Raw genomic sequence first — 20,809 nt, forward strand, 5'->3', positions numbered from 1 at the left:
TTTATCAATTTATTTGACGGGATATATTATGGGCTTCCCTCATAGCTCAGTTGGTAAAGAATCCACCTGCAATTCAGGAGACCCTGCTTCGATTCCTGGGTCGGGAAGATCCTCTGGAGAAGGAAAGTCTACCCACTCCAGTATTCTGGCCTAGAAAAGTAGCTGGAAGAATAGCAAGAGTATTGGGGTCTTCGGGGATCCCTATTTATTAGTTTATTTGATAGAATATATTATACCCTATTTTTGTGCCCAAAGGTGGATGTGATCACAATTGTTTAAAGATAAAAGAAGCAAGCTTAAAGACAGTGGGGAGGGGAGTTTTGGAGATTTGGGGAGCAAGAAGAATAAGTTGTCTCAGAAAGAGGGAGAAAAGACCGATGACAGATTCCTGGCAACCTGGCTAGACAGGTTGAAGAGTCCACCTGACAATGGAGAGAACAAAGTGAAAATACTGCTAAATATCATGGGTGTGTGCTCTGCTCTGGTCCTGTTCAACTGCTTGCATTTTGCCACTAACTAAGCAGATTTTTTAACCACAGCTTAGGTTTCAAGAACAGGTATACTATTGGGAGAAATGGACAAGAACAGTGAGATTATGGAGGTATGATATGATAGTTAATAGCCTGAAGGGCTCCATTGTTGAACTAGAGAAAATCGACTGGGATACCAAGAGGTGGTGGTGAGGGAATAAGAGGCTCACAATCAAGACTTTGAAGGAAATGCTGCTGTTGACAATGATCAATTCTAGAATTTAAGCATGGGAGTGAGCTTCTGAAGTGACTTGATAGAAAAGAGCATCAGTAGGAAGGTGTAGGAGTGAAGGGGACCCTGGGTGTAGGGTGCATTGGTCCACATGAATGTTGAAGTCACCAAATATGGTGACAGAACTGATGGAGAAAATGCAGGAAGCCAGATACTAAACTTTTCCAGGAATAATAGGGAGCACTTTAGTTATGAAGAGGGCAGAAGATTTTAGGTAATGAGCTTCAAAGTTGGGGGAAGTGGTTAGTGAAGAAGGAGGAACGGTAGTCATGAAGTCATAATAAGGAACAAGAAGACAGATTTTCCACTTCTAGTCTTGAGGTAAAGGAGTGTGGAAAAAGTGGCTATACTTCAGATGGCAGCTAAAACACTATCCTTAAGGAAAAAATTATTTTCAGTTAGAAAGTAAATGACTGACTGAGAGGAGAGAGATGTCGTTCTAACCACAGTCTCTATAGGACGCAATTGGAAGACTTGGGGAAGCTGGAAAGACCTCTAATGACCACCAGGTTGGATGTGGGGTGAGACCTGAGGCTGCAGACCATTATGAAATCAATAATAATATTCTGTTAGGAGTATTTGGGTCAGTTGTTCTAATGATGGTGTCTTTTGAGAAACTAGGCTACATTGTACAGGATATCATGAGCAGAGGAGGTGTTTGGGTGAATTAGTGGAAACCAGGGTAGAGCCCATGTTGAGGAGGCAGAAGCAGGGAGAGCATGTGGCAGTCATTATAGACTCAGTCCTCAGCTAAAGGGACTGACAGAGGCCTAGAGGGTCACAAATGCCAGCGCAGCTGACTTGGCAAGAAGAATGATGAGCGTGTGATAGATACAAAGCATGCAATTACCTGCTGTGTATATTCCTCAGAATCTAGGATAATATTAACTAGGTCAAGAGTTTGATGTTTGTCATATAGAAATCTTACTTTCCCTTGGGAGACATAATCAGCCCTGAGGTCTTTAGCTTCACATCTTCTTTAAGTTACGTCACGAGTGGTATGACTGATGCCCAGTCTAAAAGTTGCTTTTATTCCAGTGCCGTCACTTAAGCTATGGCCCCTTACCTCCTTTCAGTCGCTGCTGGGAAATGATGGAAGGCCAGAATAATTGGGAGCCACAAGATAACCCTGGATGAGTCAATAAGCATGCAATACCTCAAGGCCAACAAATGATCAATTCATGGAATCATTGGGTAGATTTTACTGTGGGCTTCACACATCTAAGCTATAAGAAATCCATTTGTAGAATACTCTGGATTACTACTAATACCTCACTTCACATCTTAAACCACTGATCTGAACTACCCTGGCACAAGAAATCATGTATGCATTCATCAGTTCAACACATCTCCATGCATGTCATTTTTCACTAGTAAGTCAAAAACTGTGACATACATGGGGAATGTTTTCAAAGAGCTCAAAGTTAAGATGGGGGACAAGTTATCCTATCATCTTTCTAGTGCTGCAAAGAAAGAACATCAGAGCCTTTGCAGTGACCTAGAATGTGAGGCGCAGACAATCTGAAAACTGCATGGCTGGAGACAGCAAACCAATGTCAATTGTTCATTTAAAGGCTTATTTCCTCACTCTCAGTTGAATTGACTAACAGGAAATCTCTCCATATTTTTCCTTATCTTCTCTGTGCCCATTAAATATGTAAAAGTTCGTTTAGAATGTGTGCTCTCTGAACTTGCATGCTGCTGAGAACACATCCAAACCCCTGGAACATTCCAGACACTTTTGCTGACCTGGCTAGAGAGCTCATAGTCTCTAAAGTACGTCATATGAAGCAAAACTTATGCTCAGTGATTTCGTTTATCATTTTGCTCAGTTCCTAGAGATTGAACATGCATATCAAATTAACAGAGATGCTTAAGATTTGATGAATTCCTCCTTCCTTTGGTTGACTTTTTTTTTTTCCAAAAAGACATAACATGTGTGAGACTTTTTATTCTTAGCTCTCCAAATCACTGTCTTACAGCTTTTGCGTTTTCCTGTCTAATCCTTTCACTGGATTTAGGAAGGTGTCACTTATTTGGTTGAAATGCTAATAATTATCTTGCATGATGCAGATTTCATGATGTGTTAAAAATTTCTCTTTGACCTGTCAACAGCTCTCTACGTCTTTTGACATCAGCTGCAGTGCATGGCGCACAATGAGTATGTATATGGAATTCTCTCTCTTTCTCTGCTCCCCTCTCCTCTTCTCTCTGACATATACATGCACGCATGTATGCATCAAAGCTAACATAAGCATGGACATATTTTTGTGACAGATAATTACACAAGAAATTGTGCAAGTCTCTTTGAAACTGGAAACAAAGGAAACAATTGAGAGAGTAGCAGAGAAAGGATGTTGATCATTTGTATATGATATGATCTAGGAAGGAAAGAGATAACAACATCAAACAAGAAAGTGTAAATGTTTTCAACACATCTGTGTTAGGGTAATCAATGCAGGGTTTGGGGAAATCAATGCAGAAGAGTGGGTTGTTGTTGGTTAGTCGCTAAGTCCTGTCTGACTCTTTGAGACCTCGTGGACTGTAGCCCACCAAGCTCCTCTGTCCATGGGATTTTCCCAAGCAAGAATACTGGAGTGGGTTACCATTCCCTTCTCCAGGGGATCTTCCCAAGCCAGGAATCAAACCCTTATTTCCTGATTTGAAGGTAGATTCTTTGCCACTGATCCACCAGGGAAGCCTTAGAAGAGTGGGTGCCCTGGCGTTAACAGCTGAGGAAACAATAGGAGGGGTTAGTTGGCATCGCCTGCTATCCAGTGAGGATGATTGTTAGGAGAAGCCTGCCTGACAGGGCTTGTACTAGCAGGAGTGGGGCACGGAAAGCCTGCAGTTGAGGCAGCCATAAAGACTCAGCTCCAGCCATCAGGGGCTCCTCATTCTGCCACCCTTTGATGACACCTGACAGGGAGTAGGGGGAAAGGGAGCCTCCTGGTACTCAGAGAGAGAGAAAAGGATCCACAGTGACAGGGGTGATGCTAAGCACACTTCCTCTGCTCAGGGATGGTGTTCTATTGTAAAAGTTAGTTATTTATTAATACTATATTACCCTGATCTGGCTCTAAGAAGATTATGATGTACTTGGTGCATTCAGATGGAATAACACGCCAGGTTACGGTCACCTGAAGAAGCAAGTTTACAAAAGAGAATTCCTGCCTCTCTCCACTATACTCAGAGAATCAGATCTGCTAGTAACGCTAGCCATTTCAATAGCATGAAACGCCTAATACCCAAACACATTAGTCTTCTGGTCTCCCATTTGGTACATCCAAACTCAGGATAGAAATAATAGATGTTCCCAGCATAGTGCTGTCTTATTTCCAGCTGCATTACTTAGTACAAAGACATACCATCTGGCTATTCATACACACACTCACTCACGGTCCCATCACTTAAGTTATTTCCCTGGTTACTGAAAATAAGACCCAGGGCACTAGAAACTCTACAATAGCTAGAAAAATACTGAGTATATATTGAAACTGTTTCACCTCTGTTAAAAAAAAAAAAACAAAACAGATTCCTGAAAGTAACCTCCCCTGTGTTCGAAAATTAGTTCAAAGCCTGAGAAGACCCTAAAAGTGATTTTTCTCTTTGTACCTAAGAAGTTTGCACTCCCTAGGAAGAAATTGGCTTTAGGTTGGCAACATGTTAAGGGGTGATAGAAAGGTTATTTGTTCATTGCTTCACTTTTCTGCCATAAATGCATTAATTTTGAAGACGTGCCAAATCTCACTTTGAATCAAAACAGCAAAGACTGAATTAAAACAAACTGAAGCCAGAAATGTTATAGCTGCATCCAGTCCTGGGATCAGAGTGAAAAAATAAAGAACCTTCATTTGGGGTAATCTTCCCCGTACCAAAGAATGGGAGCAGGGGTGAAAACCTCAGGAGGGTCCTTCTGGCTAATGAGTCTAGATGAGCAATTTTCAAAGTAGGTTCCATCTGTTAATAGTCATGCCAACAGAAGTTACATAAGAAAAGGGAACCATATTCAGACAGGTTTGAGAAATGTAACATTCTATGATATTAAAATTAATTACTTTAATTGAGAACTGTGTGAATCCCTGAGAGAATGACATGGTACACATAAAATTGTTCAAATTCATTTGACAATGGAGTCCTTTTCTTTAATTTTTTATAATTACTTTAATTGAGAACTGTGTGAATCCCTGAGAGAATGACATGGTACACATAAAATTGTTCAAATTCATTTGACAATGGAGTCTTTTTCTTTAATTTTTTATAAAACCTTTAGGAAGGAAAAATGTTCCCTGAAACGTATTTTGAAAAATAACTGTAATCTGATTCTTCTCAGATCCCCAATATGTGTGTTAAAAGACTGCTTTTCAGAGACAACCAAGATACAGAAACCAGAACTGTTTGTAGAGCTAAAGGTAATGCTATCAGAATCAACTTCTCAGAATAGCTGAGACATAAGCATTTTGAAAGATGTCATTTCCTATTGTAGGATTTTTTTCACTTAAAGAAGATCCTTTAACACTTCTCATAAAGTCAGTTTACTATTGATGAACTTTGAACTTTTTCAGTTTTTGCTTGTCTGAGTATCTTTATCTCTCAGAAGGTACACTCCAGGTTACAGTCACCTGCAGAAGCAAATTTATAAGAGGATTCTTGACTTTCTCTACTATTATTAAGAACTATTAGAATTGAAGAATCTCCTTCAATTCTAAATAATAGCCTTGCTGAGTAGAATATACTGTGTTGCAGGTTTTCTTTCAGTACATTAAATATATTATGCCATTTCCTTCTAGCCTGTTTTTAGGAGTTTCTCTTTATCTTTAATTTTTGCCATTTTAATTATGATATGTCTTACTGTGGGTCTCTTTGGGGTCATCTTGTTTGGAAATCTCTATGCTTTCTGTACCTTGATATATGTTTCCTTCCTACAATTTTGGCAGTTTTCATCCATAATTTTATCAAATACATTTTCTACCCCTTTCTATTTCTCTTCTTCTGGAAGGGCTATAATGCCAATGTTAGATATCCTAGGTATTGTCCAAATGATCCCTTAAACAGTTTTTATTTTTTAATTTATTTTTCTTTTTGCTGTTCTAAGTGGGTGATTTCTAATTTTCTGTCCCCCAGATTGTTTCTATATTCTTCTGTAGTACCTAACCTGCTGATAATTCCCTCTGGATATTTTTCTTTTTTTAATTTCAGTTATTGTATTGTTCATCTCTAACTGGTTCTTTTTTATATTTCTAGTTCTCTGTTAATATTTTCACTGTGTTCATCTGCTCTTTTTCCCAATTCAGTTAACATTCTTCTTACTATTGCTTTGAACTCTCCATCAGGTAGGTTATCTCTTTTTCATTAGACTTTTTTTAAGGGTCCTTTCCTTTTTCTTTCATTTGAAACATATTCTCACCTATTTTCTCATTTAGTTTAACTTCCTCTGTCTTTATGAAATTGGGTGAAGCAGTTACCTGTCCTAATCTTGAGTGCATGTCTTTGTATGAGAGCATCCTCATGCAGTGTGGATGCACCCAGTGACTTTGGTGGGAGTCACTTTGAATCTGAAGTGAGCACAGGCTATATCTTCCCTTGAGAAGTGCTGGCAGTCACCACCTTGATAAGAGGTAGGGCTGGAGTTGAAGGGGCTAGAGACAGAGTCAGTTTCATGCTGGGGCTTCTCCTAGGTTCAATGACTGTCACTGCTCTACTGGAAAAAGGGTCAGGACCCAGTGGGCTGAAGCTGAAGCCCTTAGGGAGTTGGATTTCTCCCATGTATGTGATGATGGTTTCTGCCTTGCTGAAGTCGTAGTAGGGATCTGAGGGCTAGGGCCTGCACTTCTGTTTTAGTTTTACTTATTCCCCCTTTGTGCATGCCTTGGTTAGAGTCTGGGTCAGTGCTGCATGCTAAGCTGGCCCTGCCCCTTCCCAACTCTGCACAGGGACATTCCTGCTGGCAATGACTACTTCAGCCTCCACCCTAGTGGAAGAGCAGCACTGGAGCCAGACAGGCTGAAGAAGGGGCCCAGTGCAAGCCTAGGGGCATGCGGGGCCAGTCCTGGCTAGCCAGCCAGAGCCCCAGGCAGTTTTCAATCAGCTGCCTCTGTGCAGTAACCAGGAGTAAGCAAGACTGGGCACATGCTTCTTAAGTCCGGAGTCTCTCCTTTGTATCATCCTTCAGTAAACCCCATTGATTTTCAAACTGGCTAAAGTAGTTTTTCTTCTTGGTGTTGGACCTCAAGCCTGAGGTGCCTAGTATGTGGTTTGAACCTCTGGCTCCCCAAGGAGGATCAAGTCTGGGATATCCCCTTCTTCTTCTATGCACCCACTAGTGGTGCAGACCCCAATCATAATGCTTCTCCTCCCTTCCTAACAGACTCCATGTGGATCTTTCTTTACAGTCCTGGTTGTAGAAGACTTGTTTTGCTAGTTCCCAGGTCAACATCAGTGACAGTCCCTCTATATACAGTTGTAGTTTTGATGTGTTCTTGAGAAGAGGTAAGCCCAAAATCCTCCTACTCTGCCATCTTGATTGCAAATATTTTGAATGAATTAAAATATTGACAGCAGATCAGCTTCATTCTAAAACAAATCTGCATCAGCATCAGAGTTATCAGGAAGTGCCTTGTGCACGTAGGCAGTCCTGTGTGCCTCTGGGTGTTGAATTCCCCATATTCATCAAGCTCTCCTCAGGAATAGCTGAGAGCCTATCACCCTCAGATGAAGAACCCTCAGACTACTTCAGCAGGTGGGAAACCCACACTTGCTCAGAGCTCTGCCCCTACCTACCAAACCTTGCTTTGTCTGGTATCTCCTCAATCCTGTCCTCCTCTCCCCCCACACTCCCTACCATGGGCCTTGCAGTCATTGCTACATGTGCTTCCCAATCTCAAGTCTTCCTAAATCAATGGTGTATCCAGTCACAAAGAGTAAGCTAAGAACAGTCAGTTTAGTCGCTCAGTCACGTTCAACTCTTTGCAATCCTGTGGACTACAGCACGCCAGGCTTCCCTGTCCATCACCAATTCCCAGAACTTACTCAAATTCATGTCCATCGAGTTGGTGATGCCATCCAACCATCTTATCCTCTGTCGTCCCCTTCTCCTCCCTCCTTCAATCTTTCCCAGCATCAGAGTCTTTTGCAATGAGTCACTTATTCGCATCAGGTGGCCAAAGTGCTGGAGTTTCAGCTCCAGCATCAGTTCTTCCAATGAATATTCAGGACTGATTTCCCTTAGGATTGACTGATTGGATCTCCTTGCAGTCCAAGGACCTCTCAAGAGTCTTCTCCTACACCACGGTTCAAAAACGTCAATTCTTTGGCTCTCAGCTTTCTTTATAGTAAAACTCTCACATCCATACATGACTACAGGAAAAACCATAGCTTTGACTAGATGGACCTTTGTTGGCGAAGTAATGTCTCTGCTTTTTAATAGGCTGTCTACTTTGGTCATAGTTTTTCTTCCAAGGAGTAAGCGTCTTTTAATTTCGTGGATGCAGTCACCATCTGCAGTGATTTTGGAGCCCCCAAAAATAAAGTCTCTCATTGTTTCCACTGTTTCCCCGTCTATTTGCCATGAAGTGATGGGACCAGATGCCATGATCTTAGTTTTCTGAATGTTGAGCTTTAAGCCAACTTTTTCACTCTCCTCTTTCACTTTCGTCAAGAGGCTCTTTAGTTCTTCATCACTTTCTGACATAAGAGTGGTGTCATCTGCTTATCTGAGATTATTGATATTTCTCCTAGCAATCTTGATTCCAGCTTGTGCTTCATCCAGCCCAGCATTTCTCATGATGTACTCTGTATATAAGTTAAATAAGCACGGTGACAATATATGGTTTTGACATACTCCCTTCCCAATTTGGAACCAGTCTGTTGTTCCATGTTCAGTTCTAATTGTTGCTTCTTGACCTGCATACAGATTTCTCAGGAGGCAGGTCAGGTGGTCTGGTATTCCCATCTCTTTAAGAATTTTCCACAGCTTGTTGTGATCCATATAGTCAAAGGCTTTAGCGTAGTCAATAAAGCAGAAATAGATGTTTTTCTGAAACTCTCTTGCTTTTTCAATGATACAGCAGATGTTGGCAGTTTGATCTCTGGTTCCTCTGCCTTTTCTAAATCCATCTTGAACATCTGGAAGTTCATGGTTCACATACTGTTGAAGCCTGGCTTGGAGAATTTTGAACATTACTTTGCTAGTGTGTGTGATGGGTGCAACTGTGTGGCAGTCTGAGCATTCTTTGGCATTGCCTTTCTTTGGGATTGGAATTAAAACTGACCTTTTCCAGTCCTGTGGCCACTGCTGAGTTTTGCAAATTTTGCTGGCATATTGAGTGCAAGCAAGCTAAGGACATTGCATTGTATTTTTAATTTTAGAAAAATAGAGGATTTAGAGAATATTAATTTTCATTGTTTATAAAAATCTGAGGCTTAGTAGGTAAAGATATGTGATGAAAATATCTTTAGAACATTCTTTCCTGAAGCCTCAGTGACTTTCACTCTTGGAAGGCCTGCACGGAAATTTCCTTTATAGGCCTGCAAATGCCCCTCCTTCTCTTCAGCACCTGTGATTGACCAGCTACTGGTAATGGACAAAGGGCTTCAAAATCTCATAACACATGGGCAGCAGATGAGAAGCATGTGGAATGCTTTAGAATGCTTTGCTTGGAACTCTAATTTCACTTGAAATTATGTTTGCTTGTTCTTTGTACTTCTGTTGAGACATTTCTCGGGGTCCTGAATGAGGCTGGGGCTCTTCATGGAGGCTCTTAATCCAGTTCGAAGAGAGTCACCTCCGGGCCTGCATTAGTGGGCAACTGAAGACCCTCACCTTTTGGCAAGTGCTATAACGAAGGATGTGGCATGTTCATATCGTTTAGCAATGCAACTGTAAGGAATAAAGGCACAATATAATAATAAAGGTTGGCATAATAAATATAAAAATAAATATAAAATTAAAAATCATGTAACTTCTTTTCTATCTCTTGCTATCTGAATATATATTTTGCTATAATAAAAATAATCAGAGTAAGGTACACAGAGAGAATATGAAACATTTTGGCAGATCTCAAGATAGAAGTGAATCTCTGCAATCTGTAAAAATAATGGATTTTTGGATTTGGAGATTTGGTCATTTTTCCAGAATTTATATGCCCCGTACTTTATGTGCCAGGCTTTATTGGGTGCAAAAGAAAAGAATTAGACAAAGGTTGGCCCTCATTCACTGTCCAATCTAAGAAGAGAGAAGGATGTAAATATGAAATCACAACATATTATTAAGAAGGGTTATATAGAAAATGTGGTGAGAACACAGCACAAAATGAAGGAGTGAGAAAGTTAGCATTGAGTGATGGGTAAGAATTCCTGAAAATGTGAGCTTTTAAATACAGCAGAAAGAGTCCTTAGCATTTCATAAGGCTGAGGGAAGGCAGATGCACCTCCGAGAGTGCAGAGAATATAGGTCATGGGGTGAGAAATGATGGAGAAAAGGGAAGGAAGGCAACCGAAGAAAAAGTGTACAATAAAACCAGCTTCCCACAGAGCAGCTGGAGTGAATTCTGCCAGGAGCCTGGAAATGATGAGGAACACACACTGTGAAATGAGGGAGCCAGGGTATTTGTACAGTCCTGGGCTACATGCTGCTGGAGTGTGTCGTGGAGCCTGGGCTACCAGTGGAAGGGCAGAAAAGTCTTTGGCTTGGCTTTGGAGAATTCTTGCAGCCTGAAACAGGCAGGAGGCCCCAAATATTTTGGCAGTGTGAAATCAGGTTCTGCTACAGAGGGATGTTGGAGGAACAGTTCCAAAGACTTCATCAGATGATCCAGATGAAAGAGTCAACTAGCGAGAATGTGGAAAAAGAGAAGGAGGTGGTGACAAAAAGTCTAACTGAAGTGGGTAGTGCTTGTATAGCCAGAGACTCCAGAGAAAGAAGCAAGTTTAAAGAAATGAAAAGATGAGTGAAGTTTTGGACTTTTGTGACTATGCTAAAACTGAATGGTTATGTCTAGTAATCAATTTGAATGATGAAATGGCAGCTGAGGTCTTAAGTTTTTACAAAGTCACAGAGCCCAAAATGAGAAGAGAAGAAGAAAGTCAAAAACATTCATACTAGTATTTCTATTGTCAAACAAAATTTTCTGTAGTAGCTCCGTGACTGAACAGAGATAGACACATATTAAGCAGAGAAATCGTGGCTCACTGGTAAAGAAACTGCCTGCAATGAAGGAGACCTGGTTTCGATCCCTGAGTTGGGAAGATCCTCTAGAGAAGGGAAAGGCTACCCACTCCAGTATTCTAGCTTGGAGAATTCCATGGATTGGGTAGTCCATGGGGTTACAAAGAGTCGGACATGACTGAGCGACTTTTAGTTTCACTTTCAAGCAGAGAAAAAAAAAAATAACAAGATTGAGCAGCATGCCATAGAGCATCACTCTACATCATGGAGATGTTTGTTGGACTGACAGGAAATGAAGCTGTTCTGATTTCAAGAGGAAGAGAAGCTGTTCTGATTCCAAAGCTGTTCTACTTTTAAATTTGTTTTCTGGGAGATTCATGTTACGTTGCTAATCAACAGTCCTGTTTTGACAGTTTTCATTTCCTATAAATATAAATCCCAAAAAGAATGTCCAATGTTTCCTGACTCAAATCCAGAAGGAGCAGGTGTGTTCACTGGGTGAGTCATGCCATTAGCAGCCAAGACTGGGACATGGCTGCAGAGGCCCTTAAGGGAATAAAAGCAAGCTCAGAGGAGGGCCAGGCTTCTGGAATCACAGTTGTTTGGAATTTGGGGATTCTGATAGGCGTGGTTCTCATTTTTCATTTCTGCTGAAAGCAGTAGCATCATCTGATGTTCCAAGGAAAATTTCTACATAAATAGATGAATATGATTTTTATCTATTCATCTGTTGATAGATATAAACTGTTTCCATGATTGACTATGGATTAAAAAAAAAAACATGAGATACAGACAATGAAAAATTACTCTGTTTTAAAAGGAAAGAAATTCTACCACATGTGACCACATGAATGAACCTCGAGGACATTGTGATAAGTGAGATAAGCCAAACACAGGATGAGTATTTTATGAGTCCCCTTATATGAGAAGCAGAGTGGCATAGTGGTTGCCACGGAATGGAGGAGGGGGAATGGGTTGTTACTGTTAGATGGATATAAAATATCTGTTATGCAAGATGAATGAGCCCTAGCCATCCACTGTGCAACACTGTGTGTGTGATTAATAATACTGTACCATGCCCTTAAACATCTATTAAATGGGTAGATCTTATTTTAGCTGTTTTTACCATAATCAAATAAAATAAATAGATGAATCAGTAGATCAATCTCAAAACGTTTCTCATTTCCTTTAAATTCACAAGATACATGTGCACTGAGATGATGTCCTTACCAATTTCCCAAGTCAAAATACCCACTTTACCCAAAGCATCTCAGAGGAAGCTCTTTCATAAAGTAACACATACATATAACTATATTAAGTACACTTCACTTCATTCTAAATAAATACACTGACAATTAAATTAGTTATCATAATGATGAAACACATGTAATATCACATGTTTTATTTGAAGGTCTCCTTCTCAAAACAGTGATGCAATACGGTCAAAATATTGAATACATTTGGAGATAATAGAAGTTTCTGGTGCTAAGTTCCATATTCATCAATCTTGTAAATCACAAAGTCTTGTTTAGACAATTAAAACAGAGGTGCTACAGTGGTAGACCTAGAAATGGAAAGAGGAATTTTGTACTCCTTTCTCAAATTATTTTTTTCATTAATAAGAACATACTCATATAACAGGAAAATAGGCTGTACATCCTAATTTAGAAAACTGTTAGAGTTATATTCTGTCATTTTAATATTGTTAAATCTGACTAAAATGCTAAATAAAATAGGAGATCTTTTTAAAACTACCACTAAAACCCCACTTAGAGGCAACACCACAGTAAGGATCTATGCTACATGAAACACTGAGTCATGTTTGTGGGAAGTACAAATGTGGTTTCATGTTCAGAGGATCGTATTAGTCATCACTCTTCTGGATTCTCTCCTACCTCCTGAATAATTTTTCTTCCCCTGTCCCTCGGCCCTGCCTTTCCCACAGGGTCCCTGGCACCAGGCACATGACACGTGAGGCTACTGGGCTGATGGCCCCTGTGCAGCAGCTGTTCTTGCCTCAAAGAAAAGGAGGCCATAGGTTGCATCAGGATGGATGAGTGCAAGTCACTCTAAAACAGCAGAGCTGATGTCATTCTCCCCGCAAAAAAAGTCCCTGGAGACATAGTAAGATGACAGCAGCTTTCAGAGGATGATATGACAGACAGTTTTCCCTGTCCACATGTCCCTGTTATACATCAGAAAGCAAGCTTGTTCATCCAGATGGACTCAGGATATAGAAAATGATAATCATTCATTCCAATTATTCCTAGCTCTTTTTACTGTGTGACTGCGGCTTTCACTCATTCTTTTTCTTCTATGTGCATGTCACTCTAAGAGAATCTCTGAGACTAGTTGACCTTTAATGAAGATCTTAGAAAGCTGTATTAGATATCAATATCATTATTATACAATAATGTGCATCATAATGTATCATTTATGGTAATCAAACTGTTCATGAAAAGCTGCAAACTAAACGGTTATATGACTTTTGTTGGGAGATTGTTCTATTGCTCAGAAAATATTCATTTCCTTTGTCATTTCCAATCTGCCCCTGGAAGATGGATATTCTTGTCCCATGAGTGATGGAATGACTTGCTCGGTTTATTGAGATGAGAGTGTGAGAGTGGAGGTAGATTCTCCTGGCTGTGCAAAGACATAAACATACGTGCTTGTTTTGGCTCATTCTGTGTGCTCCTGCTGTCTGTCCCAGATAGTGGTTCTTCCTTCAGTGTGAAAATGCACAAGAATCAGTTATCTGCCTACGTGCAGCCTGTAGGGTAACTGGCACAGCCTACCTGCAAACTAAGGAGTGAGAAGTAAAGAAATGCTGCCTGCTTTAAGTCACAGAAAAAAGGAGCTTTTGTTGCCACAGCAAAAGCTAATACACTTACCTGTTTGCACAATGATCTACAATATCATTTCAGAGTGTACCTTTTGTTTGAATAATCCTCAGTTGACAGTTATCAGCTAGTTATTGCCACAATAAGGCTGCATGACAAACGACCACCAAATTTCAGAAGCATACAAAATTTTAGGTATCTCTGGCATTTGTGTATTGACTTGGGCTTGACTGGGTGAATCAGCTGGGGTAGCTCTGTACCATGTGCCTGACATCCAGTTCCTGAACCGGGAGTTTATCCCATGTGTGAGAGCCCAAATGTGCAACCACGCTTCAAGCCTCTGCTCTGTCATGAGTGCTAAATCCCAAGTCACATGACCAAACTGATAACAACAGAACAGGGAGGTACACTCTTTCTTGGATGTATAGAGAAAAGACGGAATATTTCTAAAATTAATCTAATTTACCACACTTGTTAGTCCTAATATTTCAAGAAAGGTGTTTGCTTTTCCTTTTACATTCTGCTTTCCTTTTCCATATTTGAGTCAAAGGAAATATAATATAAAGACATATTCGAAACCAGCATACAGTGCCTTCAAAAGACTTCTGCCGTTGAGCCCTTATCTGTAATGACCTATAAGCTAATTAACTGATCATACCCATGTTATCTATTTAGTATTGATCAAGCAGAGTGGAACATACTGAACAGCAAACTTGGGACTATGACATGAATCCCTGTCGTCCAATATGGTGCCATAAGTCACACTTGGCTACTGAGCATTTGAAAAGCTTTATTAGTGTAAAATACACATCAGACTTTGAAGACTTTCTGTAAAAGTGTAAAACATATCATTAGCAATTTCTATATTGATTATATATTAAAATAAAAGTATTGGATATACTGGGTTAAATAAAGAAGAGTATTAATCTCAGAAATAAAGGGGTTTCTGATGAAGTCTCTCTCCTTGGCTTGCAGAAATCTGCTTTCCCACTGTGCTTTCACATGGCCCCTTATCTGCACATACATACAGAGAAATCTCTGGTGTCTCTTCTCAGAGACACCGGTCCTGTCAGACAGAGCCCCACTCTTAAGACCTCATTTAACCTTAATTATCTCCTTAAAGGCTCTATCTCCAAATGCAGTCACATTTGATATTTTAATTGGGTGGGAGGGGTGAGGGACACAGTTCAGTCTGTCACAGGAGGTCAACAAAGATTGCACTCTTGGGAAAAGACATGGAAACATGACGTAAGGACTGAGATAGTGGCGGCATCACTAATGTTCTTTCTAATCTAGTTTGAAATGATATCAGGGTGTGTTATTGTAACTAGTACTATTAAAGAAAAAGTTACAGGAAAGGAATTATATTTCATAATTATAATGATATAAATTTAAGGGATAAAGTTTCAATCCATCTTCTTTATGGAAGAAAGAATTCAGTAGCACATTCAGAAAGCTGTGAAATTTTAAAATATTAGGGATGGAAGGAACTCTGAGGTCATCTGGTAAAAAAGTAGCCAGATTCATAAGGTTCCCTGGTAGCCCCTCAAACTTCTCTTGTTTCCTCTGAAAATGGAGCCGTTATTCCTTGTATTCATATTGAGGTGTAGTGAAAATTAATGAGGATATTCAAATTGACCAAGAAAAGAATTATAAGCAAAAGTCCAGAAAATGTGCCACTAATTTGAGGGGAAAAAAAAACAGAATTTATCAGAGATAGCTAAAGAAGATTATATTTCAAAAACTATGCCCACATTTTTGAGTTGTTTAAATGAAAGGCGAAGGTAACTGTCATTGTTAAAAGTTGACTAAAATCCCCCAAACAGAAAAATCTAATAGTACCTAGGCAAAACCCTCAAAGTACATGGTTCTCAAACTCCAAATTTACGCAAATATTCACATCTCCACCCCCCGTAGTCTGACACATTAACCACGTGTAAATATTTCTAGACATTATGCTCATGTTACCTGCAGACTTCACGTAGGAGGCAAAGAGCCTCAAAATATGTCTTTACAATGTTCGTGATCTGTAAGTCTTCAAAGCAGCAACCCTAGCCTAGAAAAGAAAAGGAAAGATCACAAGTAACCCGTCTTCAAATTATCACTTGAATCCCTTCTCTGAGCCTTAGATTAAGGGATGCTGCTGTCTGGATGTTCGATGGCTTCCAATAATGAATGAAGTCATCAAGAAGCTTAAATTGGAACTTAGCTTCACTATTCCCCTTGGAGGAAAGAGAACTAGTTGCTTATCAGATATGCCATCAAGAATAAGAATGCATCCTGCATATGCATAAAATACCCAAAACCTTTCTGATAATATTATGAAGCATTGGTATTCTGCAGTAGTGAAAGTTGCTCAGGTTTGTCCAACTCTTTGCAACAACATGGACTGTAGTCCATGGAATTCTCAAGGCCAGAATACTGGAGTGGGTAGCCTTTCCCTTCTCCAGGGAATCTTCTCAACCCAGGAATCGAACAGGGGTCTCCTGCATTGCAGGTGGATTCCTTACCAACTGAGCTATCAGGGAAGCTCTGCAGTACTGAAAACTTCAGTGTCAATTTGCAGTAGATGTAGAGCTTTGCTCCAGAGTCAGTGACAAAAATCTGAGGTTGGCAAATTGCAGGTCATGGCCCAAATTCACTGCAGCCTGTTTGAGCATGGTCTGTGAGCTAAGAATGATTTTCAAATTTTTAAATAAATTTTAAAAAAATACTATAAGAAAAAGAATATTTCATGACACATAAAAAATACATGAAAGCCAAACTGCAGTCTCCTTAAAGATTTGTTAAAATACATATGGATAATGGTCATTTGTTATGGGTCATCTGTGGCTGGGAGAAGGCAATGGCAACCCACTCCAGTGTTCTTGCCTGGAGAATCCCAGGGACAGAGGAGCCTGGTGGGCTGCCGTCTATGGGGTCGCACAGAGTCAGACATGACTGAAGCAACTTAGCAGCAGCAGCAGCAGCATCTGTGGCTTCCTCCGGGATACAAAGGCAAGGCTGAATGGTTTCAACAGAGACAGTATAGCTCTCAAAGCTGACAATAGATGTCTGGCCCTTTCCAGAAAGAAAGGTGGCTGCCACGTGAGGCAGACCGTGGTCCTCTACCCTGGCTGGACAATATATGATCATTCTGAGAGTCTTTAAAAGAATCATGCTCAGGCTTTCCAGAAAGAGCTTTATTTACACAAATTGGTAAGGGTTTCCAAACTGATTGGTCTGGAAGCCTGAGCCAGGTTGTTTCATGAGCTCTCAGAGGGTCCTACCTCATCATGAATTTGCAGTTTCAAGTTGCCGATTCTTCTTCCTGACCTCTGGTCCTAAACCTCCCATGACTTTTGGCATCATGTCTGGTGTGAATGTCTTCTAAGAAATGACACACCACACATGTTCACATACATATATGTGTATACACACAATGTACAGCTTTCTCTCACATGCACACATGTGCACATGCGCATTCACAAACAAATACATACGCGTGCACACACATATGTATGATTCTCAGAGCTCAAAAGAGTGGGAAATTGATTTTACTAAATCAAGGATGCAGATTCCTCATTTAAATAACACATGTACCCTTTCCCCGACTGGAACCCCTCTAGCCCTTGATTTGGAAAAATCAGCAGTTGCTCTTGGAGCAGAGATCGTTGGTAAATTAAGATCTCAAGGGGGTTTCATTCTTCCATCTGCTTCTTCCAAGCTGAGCCTCTGGGTGGCAGCAGAAACTCACAGTTGAATATCTGATTAAGTAAGTGTGTGTGTCTGGTATGTGTGTGATGCATGTACATCTGTGTGTAGGTTGTATGTGTCTTGTGTCTGTGTCTTTATATGTGTGATCATACATGTCTGTGTAGTGTGTGTCTCTGTGGTATGTGTATTTTTTGTCTGTATGTGTGTACCTGTATATGTGAGGTATGTATGTGTGATGTGTGTATGTGTCTGGTGTGTGGGTATTTATATGTGTAAGTATATGTATCTGTGCAGAGTGTGTGTGGTTTGTGTGTATTTCTATCTGTATGTGTGTATGCATGTGTGTGAGGTATGTAGGTGTGTATGTGTGTATATGAGATATGTGTGTATATATGCATGTGAGCTATGTATGTGTGTGTGTGCATGTGAGGTGTGTGTGTGTGTGTGTCTGTCTATGTGAGGTATGTATGTGAATGTGTGTGATGTATGTGTGTATGTGAAGCATGTGTGTGTGTATGTGTGTGTATGTGTGTATTGTGTATATATGTATGTGAGGTATGCATGTGTATGGGTGTATATGTATATGTAAGTTACATATGTGTGTGAGATGTGTGTGTGCCTGTGTGTATGTGGATGTGTGTGTATGTGTGTGTGACGTGTGTGTATGTGAGGTGTGTATGTGTGTAAAGGTGTGTGTGATTTATGTGTGTATGTGAAGTATGTACGTGTGTATGTATGTGTTTGTGTGTATATTGTGTATATATGTATTGAGGTATGTATGTGTATGTGTATATGTTTATGTGAGGTATGTGTGAGGTATGTGTGTGTGCATGTGTGTGTATGTGTGTATATGTGTATGTGAAATATATATGTGTGGGTGTGAAGTGCATGTGTGTATGTCTGTGTGTGTGTATGTCTGCATGTGCAGGAAGCACAACTGCTTTAGATGGCCAGCTGCCCCGGAGATGCCTCTCCAAAGAAGACTGTTTTGGGGAAGACAGGCCACATTCTGTGCTGCTCACAGAGGAGGAGGGATAATCACAGAGACCGTCCTACTCACCTGTTGACCAGGACCAAGCAGCAAGGAGACAGCTGCGCACCCGGAGATCCCAGCTCCACCTCCACCGTGCTCCAGGCGTGGACTCAAGTGCTGCCACTGGGTCACGGCTGTGGGGCAGGTGCCTCCTGGAACCGCACCTTCTTTCTGTAGGAACTTCCCTCCATTGTCTGTTTTGCTCCACTAGGCTCCTTTGCCTTTGCCATCTGTCCTGGCCAAGGGGCGCTGTGTTCTGCCTTTTAAATCTATTTGTACAGATTCCTGCTGACTGAGTAAGGGAGGGGACCACACACTCACAGCAGCCTACCTCAGATGTGGTGGGTGAAAATGCCTCGTTCTTTCCAGTCTCTTTGCACAGCTGTCCTCAGCCTGGACACCCTCTCTGCTAGTAGCCAGGGTTAGTTATCATGACTTCACTGAACTTCCTCTGAAGTGATGAGGAGAACTCTGGCCCTATCTTCTCTGCCTGGGGCATGTGATAAGAAGGTGACGTGAGGGGAAATTGGTATTTAATTCTTCCTGATTAAAATATGTTTGCAGACACAAAATGAGTTTGCAGACACAAAAGCCTGGAAACAAAGGAAGGATATGGATGCACACAGATCTCTAGTGAGAGGGTCTGGTGCCTTCCCCAAAAGACCTAACCTACTGCTTACCAGTCTCTCTAAGCCCAAGTTGCCTCATCTGTAAAATGGGACACGTTGCCTCCCCTATCATTACCAACTCAGGAGATTAAATGAGACAGTATGTTCAGGAAGGCTTTATAAACTAAAGCCACAAATACAGTTTCCGGATCCAATATCAATGACACCGTTTCCATGTGGACGGTGACTGGACGTCTCAGAACTGCAGCTCAGGTGCCTCATCCTGGCTGACTCCTGGCTCTTGTCCTTGCCCTACATGAGCCACCTAGGAGCTGGGCCTGCGCTCCATAAGCCCCGGGTCTTTCTGTTGATTGCATCATCGAGGACTAGGTGAAATACAGAGCAAATGTGAGGCTCCCAGCCCCAACAGCCCCCGTGTAGCCATCCTGTGGGCTGGTGGGGCTGGAGCCCTGGGATTGCAGCTCTGGCAGAACCAGGTGTCATCTCTGAACTGCACTCTGATGGGAACACAGAGGAACTTGCCCCGGGGTGGCCTCAGCATCCTTTTTGCTGCCTTTGTTTATTTGGGTGCCTGGGAGACGAGCTCCCTGCTCACTCACCCACATTCTGGGCCAGGGCCACTGTACCCACATGTTGCCCTTTTACCTCGGAATAGGCCTTCTGATGCCAGTGTTCCTTCCATTGTGAAAGATGCCAGCTTCTCAGCCCCGTGGATGCAGCTTTCTTCACTCTCCAGCCAGACCCAGAGCCAAAGCTGAAAATAGGGACCCCGCCACGGCTCTGACCTGCCCCATGCTGCTCCCAGGGAACACGACCTTGGTCCTTAATTATTTGTGTCATGTTCACAGTCTCTACATATCCAGTTCCCTTTTCCCTAGGCTCAGGCTGTAGGTGAAATCCTCCAGTTTGGACACATCTACAGGCACTGAAGAATTCTTATGAGACTCTAGACATTGTTTTTAGTGGAAAAGGAACTTGGTCTCCCAGAAAAGCTGCTCCTGACATTTCATCCCCTCTCCTGCCCTGAGGCTGCCCATATTCAGGTCAGCATGCTGGTTCTCTTTAAGATAGACCCCTGTCTACAGACCCTGCCCTCACCCCACTTCTCTGCCCTGATCAGGAGCCAGACAGAGGCAGGCCTGCCACAGCTCTAAGCTCAGAGAGAGCACTAGAGTCAGACGTTGTGCAAAACCAGCAGGTAGTGCCCACTGCAGAGATCTGCGTCTCCTTCAAGGTGACCCTTGAAGGAGAACACTATTGAGCAAAGTCGGATCTATTTTCTCCACTCATTCAGAGGAAAGTTATTGTCACAAAGGCACTTTCCCTGCAGGATCTAGGAGTAAAGGTTGATATAAAGTGAGATATAGGGTTTTCAATAGCTCTGAGATAACTTGCTGTGTGAGTGTGTGTGCACACGCATGTTTGTGCTGGTCCAAAGGCACACAGGGCAGCTTACAAATGATCTGTGCTCTTTCTCAGACAAATCAGAACAATATTGTAAGACTATTAAACAGAAAAAACCTGTGTCCTTTTTTCTTGTTGATTTTTTTCCTGCCTGTTCAAATAGTAATAGTGTGTTAGCAATAACAGTGTTCATGTCACTTAGTTCCAGCAAACCAACCAAAGCAAAGATGGCCAAGATGATCCCCAAACCCACAGCTGCTGTGTGCTCACCAACCCTCTC

At 41.4% G+C, this 20,809-nt stretch overlaps 1 long non-coding RNA gene across 1 annotated transcript; it reads right to left on the reverse strand.

Moving 5' to 3' along the window:
- Positions 1-5,817: 5,817 nt before the first annotated feature.
- LOC145538894 (uncharacterized) lies at positions 5,818-18,907 on the reverse strand. Its single transcript, XR_014077315.1, has 3 exons — positions 18,524-18,907; positions 15,736-15,823; positions 5,818-9,640 (listed from the first exon to the last, which is right to left on the reverse strand). It is a non-coding gene; the product is annotated as an uncharacterized LOC145538894 (long non-coding RNA).
- Between the last annotated feature and the right edge of the window lie 1,902 nt (positions 18,908-20,809).

Source organism: Giraffa tippelskirchi, chromosome 1, assembly GCF_054371585.1.
Source record: "Giraffa tippelskirchi isolate mGirTip1 chromosome 1, T2T-mGirTip1v1.2.pri, whole genome shotgun sequence".
Classification (NCBI taxonomy): Eukaryota; Metazoa; Chordata; class Mammalia; order Artiodactyla; family Giraffidae; genus Giraffa; species Giraffa tippelskirchi.